Source organism: Mandrillus leucophaeus, unplaced genomic scaffold (assembly GCF_000951045.1).
Source record: "Mandrillus leucophaeus isolate KB7577 unplaced genomic scaffold, Mleu.le_1.0 Scaffold296, whole genome shotgun sequence".
NCBI lineage: Eukaryota > Metazoa > Chordata > Mammalia > Primates > Cercopithecidae > Mandrillus > Mandrillus leucophaeus.
The window spans coordinates 3,087,590-3,095,278 of record NW_012103098.1 but is presented as its reverse complement, the minus strand read 5'-3'; the positions used below and the strand labels follow the sequence as shown (position 1 = coordinate 3,095,278).

Here is a 7,689-nt window from a genome sequence, read left to right as displayed (position 1 = left end):
CCAGGACGGTCTCGATCTCCTGACCTTGTGATCCGCCCGTCTCGGCCTCCCAAAGTGCTGGGATTACAGGCTTGAGCCACCGCGCCTGGCCTTTTTTTTTTTTTGAGACAGAGGAGTTTCACTTTGTCGCCCAGGCTGGAGTGCAATGGCGTGATCTCGGCTCACTGCAACTTCCATCACCCAGGTTCAAGCAATTCTCCTGCCTCAGCCTCCCGAGTAGCTGGGATTACAGGCACCTACCATCACGCCCAGCTAATTTTTGTATTTTTAGTAGAGTCAGAGTTTCACCATGTTGGCTAGGCAGTGTTTTGTTTCTAAATACCCCACAGAAGTCCTCACCCCACATGAAGAAATATGTTCAAGGACACTGATAGAAGTAACCCACTGGAAACTAGCAAATGAACAGTAAGGGGCTAGACAAGTGAATCATGGTGCATCAGCAGGGTGGAATACTATGCAGCTGTCAAAAAGGATGCAGCCCTTTTCAAGGTGTAGTATTAAATACAAAAAGCAAAGAGCAAACAAAAACAACTTTTTTATATGTTCAGGTGATCAACTGATAAATATTGAATGAATAAGTAGAATATATCTGAAAGGACCTATGAGAACTCAGGAGTAGTGGTTGTGTATGGAAAGAGACCTGGATAAGGGAAATCTCTTTGTTTACTCTGTCACACTATTTACATTATCATATGCAGATATCTATTCAAATAAATAAGCTTTTGTTATTTAAAAAAATGAAAATTCAAAGTGCTCATATAAAAGTCTGTATGTGATTAGGCCAGGCCTAGTGGCTCACACCTGTAATTCCAGCACTTTGGGAGGCCAAGGTGGGAGGATCACCTGAGGCCAGGGCCCAGCAACATAATAAGACCCTATCTCTACAAAAAAATTAAAAATTAGCCAGGCATGGTGGTGCACATCTGAGTTCCAGTCACTCAGGAGGCTGAGTCTAGAGGATCACTTGAGTTCAGGAGGTTGAGGCTGCAGTGAGCCATGATTGTATTACTGCACTCCAGCCTGGGGGAGAGAGTGAGACCATGTCTCTTTTTTTCTTTTTTTGAGACGGAGTCTCGCTTTGTTGCCCAGGCTGGAGTGCAGTGGCACGATCTCGGCTCACTGCAAGGTCCGCCTCCCGGGTTCACGCCATTCTCCTGCCTCAGCCTCCTGAGTAGCTGGGACTACAGGCGCGCAGCACCATGCCCAGCTAATTTTTTGTATTTTTAGTAGAGACGGGGTTTCACTGTGTTTGCCAGGATGGTCTTGATCTCCTGACCTCGTGATCCGTCCGCCTCGGCCTCCCAAAGTGCTGGGATTACAGGCGTGAGCCACCGTGCCCGGCAAGAGACCATGTCTCTTAAAAAAAAAAAAAAAATCTGGATATGAGTCTCTTCTAGAAATACAAGAAGCAGCTCTGGACACACCAGGAGCCAGAGCTGAAATGTGTCTGTCCTTCAGCCCAGGGGTCCAGGGTACCCACTGTCCTCACCTGTCTGGACCCTACGGGCTTCTGCACTGCTGACCCCAGGTCTATGCTGCAAAAGCTAAGGCTTATTAGGTCTACAGAGTGAGGAGCAGGGCTGAGCAGTCTTCCCCAAGGTCAGGGGTTGTTACTTAGCTCTCCTTTGCTGATTTCACTCTCAACTCCAAAGGCCCCATCAAGGCCATGGCAATTCTAAGGCAGGTGAACGTTGGTGTTGGCATCACAAGCCTGCTAGTCTTGCATAAGAATCCGTTAACTCAGTGTCAGTGGAGACTCAACGGCCTCTAGTCTCACTTCCCATACCAGGGCCTGAGGATTTTGATTAAATTCAAAGGCAAGTCCTGGAGAGAGGGTGCCACCAGTAGCCCCTTGGGTAGCTTGGTCCCAGGGTCTTGACAAGGAAGTGGATGACAAGGTGAAGACCCAGTGATTGCGGTGCAGCTGCAGGTAGGCAGGCCCAGCTTACATCCTGACTCCTGCACTGAAACTTTGGACAAGTCACCTTCCCAAGGCTCAGTTCCCTCATCTGTAGCCCAGAGCTAATATTACCTGCATGCTGTTTCCAGGAACAGGTGCCTCCACCAATCACAGCAGCAGTGTCTCATCGACCTTGTGAGTGGAAACCCTTGACAGGGTTCTCCAGATAAACAGAAGCAATAGGAGAGAGAGAGAGAGAGAGGGATGGATTTTAAGGAATTGGTTCACATGACCGTGGAGGCTGATAAACTGGAACTTGGTAGGGAAGGCTGGCTGGCTTGAAGCTCAGACAATATCTCTACATTACATCTTGCGGCAGAACTTCTCCTTTTCCAGGAAACCTTGGTTTTTGCTCTGAAGGCCTTCGGTTGATTGATTGAGGCCCATATTACTGGTGATAATCTCCTTTACTTAAAGTCAACAGTTTTACATATTAATTACATGTACAAAATACTTTCTCAGTAATATCTAGACTAGGTTTTTTGTTTTGTTTTGTTTTGTTTTTTTGTCATTGTTGTTGTTGTTTTTGAGATGGAGTTTCACTGTTGCCGAGGCTGCAGTGCAGTGGCTTGATCTCGGCTCACTTCAACCTCTGCCTCCCGGGTTCAAGTGATCCTCCTGCCTCAGCCTCCAGAGTAGCTTGGATTACAGGCGCATGCCACCATGCCCACCTAATTTTTGTATTTTTAGTAGAGACGGGGTTTCACCATGTTGGCCAGGGCCTCGGCCTCCCAAAGTGCTAGGATTATGGGCATGAGCCACCACGCCTGGCCTAGACTAGTATTTAATAAGACAATGGGCACCATAGCCTTGCCAAGTTGACACACAGCATTTAGTCAGTACAGAAAATAAGACTCCCTTTCTGTACATGAGGAAATTCAAGCTCAGAGAGGCTGTGCCAACTGCCTAAGAACATAGAGCACACAGTGGATGGAGCGGGGAGTCGAATCCAGGCAGCGCACCGCCTCCACACTCTGAGAATGGGGCTGCAGGTAGCTGCTTCACAGGGGGCCTGTGAGAGTTGAAACACACAGTGCCTGGTACCACACTACAGTAGAGACACAATTCAATTTGGTAGTGGCTGTTAACTACCGTTAACACAGATCATTCAATAAGGGGGTGACTGTGGGAGCAGGGAGAGGAGACAGGGAGGAGGGGGCTGCTGTTCCCCACCATTGGAGATGGGTTTTAGGGTGGCAGCAAACCCTTTCCTCTTTCCAGAAGGGCCCCCTTTCTTCCTTCTAGGAACCTCCAAGGAGGGAGCCAAGGAGGGTGGGAGGCCTCTGCCAGGCTGTGGGCCCTGGGTGCTGTGCAACTGGGCCCAGAATAGCTGGCCAGGTGCAGGGGAGAGAGTGAGCAGTATCCACCAGTGTGTGGGGTCTGGAAGGAGTCCTGCCTTCTGAGGCTGTGGCTGGCTGCCCAGAAGTTCCTGGAAGTGGGCAACCTCTCCTGAGTTGGGTGGCCGGCGGCTGGCCAGAGCCTTGGCCAGCCTCCTTGGCTAAGTGCCCCCATCTGCCTGCCCAAACTGGTCCTGTCACCCAGAAATAGAAAAATGCCTCCCCTGAGACCTGAGACCCTTGAAGCTGCCCCAGCCTCATTCTTCCCTTCTTCTTCACCCCGCCCCCACAGGGTGGAGTGCTGGACCGGAAGCCAGAAGGGCCAGGAGGTCAGCCACACTCCCCACTTGCTGGCTACATGACCTTGGACAACTCAACTATTCTGAGCCCCTGTCCCTTGTATGGGTTAATAATTGTACTGACATCTGTAGGGTGGCTGTGTGGGGGCTCTGGGGTTGTGCATATAATCACAGAGCCAGGTCAAACATTTGCACACACTGGCTGCTGCTGCCATCTTTGCTCAGCAGGTTTGCATGCTCCCTGGCCTTCTCCTTATTGGCCCTGCCTAGCTGATCCACGCTCACTCTCTTCTCACTCCTGCTCCCCTTTGTTCCAGCTCCCTTGTGTCTGGAAAGAAGGGGTACGGGTAGGCCTTTAAATGCCAACAGGGCCAGAGAGAAATAAGGTCCCTGAATTGGTGGATAATTGCACTGTTGATGATGGCAGGATTCTAACGTCTCCTGGCCTGGCTCTACCACACACCCCTCCCTCTCCCCTGCTCTCTTGACTCCAGCCTCCCTGTCTTCCTCCATGCTCCTTCTCCACATCAGGCTCCCTCTAGCCTTCACTGAGGGCCCCTCAGCCTGGTCATTCTGTCCCAGGTGTCATCTCCTTGACACCAGGGTGCAGCCCTGAGGTGGGTCCCCCTTCCCATGCCGCCGTTCTCCAATCCAGCACCCTTGTCCACACTGGTCACAGCCTGCTACGGCTTCTTTGCTGATGTCTGTCTGCCCAGCAGCTCAGGACAGGGAGGGAACTTCCCCACACTGCTCATCCTCATCCCCCTAAGCCCCGGCAGTGGATCAGGCAGACCAGGGCCCCTTGAAGGTGATGAGGCAAGGGCAGGCACAGCTGGCCACAGGAGAGGGCTCAGCCTGTGCCTGCCTCTGCCCCATTAGGGGCCCTAATCTGCCTGATCCACATGTAGGGGCTTGGGGGGATGATGACAAGCATGGAGGAATCCACCTCTGGGCCAGTCCCTTCCAGGGAGCCACTAATAGCTAGCCTGATCCTTCCCCTAGCCACTGACCCCAGACCCTCCTCCAGAGGCTGTGAGCGCAGTGTGGGAGACGTAGAAATCAGGACATCTGGGTCTCCCTGCAGCCCAAATATCACTTTCTGTGTGACCTCGAGCAAGTCCTCTCCCCTCTCTGAGTCTTAGTCTCCCTGGCTGTAAAATGGCTTAGGGCTGGGAACACACACTGGTGCCTACAAAGCCAGGAAGGTGTCGCTGCTTGGACATTACATTCCTCAGGGTTGGGGACACACTGAAGGGAGGGCTGATAGAGAATTGGAGACAGCACACCCTGCCTGGGCCAGCCCAGGTGCTCCAGGTCTGCTGATTCCTCAAAAGAAGCTGAACATCTGAGGCTTGATGAGAAATCTCCTGCTGGTTAAATGTTGACAAGGAATTCACATTTTATTATAAAACAAGAACGTCAGGCGCGGTGGCTCATGCCTGTAATCCCAGGCCGAGGATTTGGGAGGCAGAGGCGGGCAGATCACAAGGTCAGGAGATGGAGAACATCCTGGCTAACACGGTGAAACCCCGTCTCTACTAAAAATACAAAAAATTAGCCGGGCTTGGTGGCAGGCGCCTGTAGTCCCAGCTACTTGGGAGGCTGAGGCAGGAGGATGGTGTGAACCCGGGAGGAGGAGCTTGTGGTGAGCCGAGATTGCGCCACTGCATTCCAGTCCGGGCGACAGAGCGAGACTCCGTCTCAAAAAAAAAAAAAAAAAAAAAAAAAAAGGCAAGAACTACGTGGGCCACACAGAATTTATCTAGGCCACAGTTTGTGGCTGCTAGGCTGGAGGGCTGGGTTCATGGGTCCTCTGGGACATTTTCTGCTCTCTAGGATGGGGGCTGCTGCTCCCTGCAAAGCCCCCTCACTCCAGACCTGCCTCCTGAAGCATTTATTGACTTTGCTCCACTCCAGCCCCTCTCTCTCTTCTCGCAAACCAGAGCTCACTTGCTCTGCAACCACAGTCTAATGGGATTCCAAAGGCAGGGTTAGGACAAGGCCAGCGCCAGAGACCTCAGAACACTTTTGCTCTGCCAACCTTGAAATTCCATCTCACATGGTGGCTCCTGGGCCCCATCACTGTAAACTGGAGCTCATGCCTCCAACTGTTCAGGGCAGAGCTGAGCTGTTTCCAGATCCTCTACCCACTGTGTGAGGCTGGCCCCCATCTACCACTGCATAGAAGGGCACTGACACCCCAAGGAGCAGCAGCACAAGTTGGAGGAGTCCTATGTCCACCTGGGTTCTCCTTGAGAAGGATGCAGGATTTCTTGCTTGGCTGACAGATGTGGAAACTGAGGCCCAGAAGAAAGCAGCAGGTTTGCCCAGACTGAGCTACCTCACCTTCTTGGAGGGGTGCTGCTAAAAATAGTTCCTGGGAGAATGGGTCCTGGTGACGAGTGCTGCTTTCTCTCCCTGAGTCCACTTGCCAGCCTGCCACCCTCCACCACCACATCCTGCAAACCCACCCCTCTCCTGTGCCAGGAACTTGTTAACACCAGTACCATGCCCTACCAATACCCTTTGCTGACCCCAGAGCAGAAGAAGGAGCTGTCTGACATCACGCATCACATCGTGGCTCTGGGCAAGAGCATCCCGGCTGCAGATGAGTCCACTGGAAGAGTTGCCAAGTGGCTGCAGTCCATTGGCACCAAGAATACCAAGGAGAACCAGTGCTTCTACCGCCAGCTGCGACTGACAGCTGACAACTGCATGAACCCCTGCATCGAGGGCGTCATCCTCTTCCATGAGATGCTGTACCAAAAGGTGGATGATAGGTGTCCCTTCCCCCAAGTTATCAAATCCAAAGGCAGTGTTGTGGGCATCAAGGTAGAAAAGGGGGTGCTACCCCTGGCAAGGGCAAATGGCGAGACTACCACCCAACGGCTGGATGGGCTGTCTGAGCGCTGTGCCCCAGACAAGAAGGATGGAACCCACTTTGCCAAGTGGCATCACGTGCTGAAGATTGGGAAGCACACCCCCTCAGCCCTCGCCATCATTGAAAATGCCAACATCAGCTGGGCGCAGCGGGTCACGCCTGTAATACTAGCACTTTGGGAGGCCAAGGTAGGCGGATCGCTTGAGGTCAGGAGTTCGAGACCACCCTGGCCAACATGGTGAAACGTCCTCCTCTACTAAAAACACAAAAATGAGCTGGGCATGGTGGCACACACCTGTGATCCCAGCTACTCAGGAGGCTGAGGCAGGAGAATCGTTTGAACTTGGGAGGCGGAGGTTGCATGAGCCGAGATTGCACCACTGCACTCCAGCCTAGGTGACAGACTGAGATATCGTCTCAAAAAAAAAAAAAAAAAGAAAGAAAGAAAGAAAGAAAACAAAAGAAAATGGCAGTGTGTCAATGTCCTGGTCCGCTATGCCAGCATCTGCCAGCAGAATGGCATTGTGCTCATCGTGGAGGCTGAGATCCTCCCCAGTGGGGACCATGACTTGAAGTACTGTCAGTATGTAACCAAGAAGGTGTGGTTGCTGTCTACAAGGCTCTGAGTGACCACTACATCTACCTGGAAGGCACCTTGCTGAAGTCCAGTATGGTCACCCCGGGCCAAGCCTGCATCCAGAAGTTTTCTCACAAGGAGATTGCCATGGCAACTGTCACAAGTGCTATACTCTAGGGAATAAGTGGCCTAGAAGGATCACAACTGGGCCAGAACAGGGCCCACCCAGACTCATCACTGAGGCAGATGGGGTCATTCTCATTTCACAGACACAAAAACTAAGTGCTACACTGCACAGTGTCCCCTGCTGTCCCTGGGATCACTTCCTATCTGGAAGCCAGAGCAAGGAGGTGTCCATTAACCTCAATGCCATTAACAAGTGCCCCCTCCTGAAGCCCTGGGCCCTGACCTTCTCCTACGGCTGAACCCTGCAGGCCTCTGCCCTGAAGGCCTGGGGCAGGAAGAAGAACCTGAAGGCTGTGCAGAAGGAGTATGTCAAGTGAGCCCTGGCCAATAGCCTCACCTGTCAAGGAAAGTACATTCCAAGTGGTCAGGCTGGGGCTGCTGTTAATGAGTTCCTCTTCGTCTTTAACCACGCCTAGTACACGGAGGTGTTCTCAGGCTGCCCCCCAACA

At 52.3% G+C, this 7,689-nt stretch overlaps 1 pseudogene across 1 annotated transcript; it reads left to right on the top strand.

Moving 5' to 3' along the window:
* Positions 1-6,045: 6,045 nt before the first annotated feature.
* On the top strand, positions 6,046-7,656 carry LOC105544017 (annotated as a pseudogene). Its single transcript, XR_001006703.1, has 3 exons — positions 6,046-6,629; positions 6,951-7,217; positions 7,338-7,656. The product of XR_001006703.1 is annotated as a fructose-bisphosphate aldolase A-like (transcript).
* Positions 7,657-7,689: the final 33 nt, after the last annotated feature.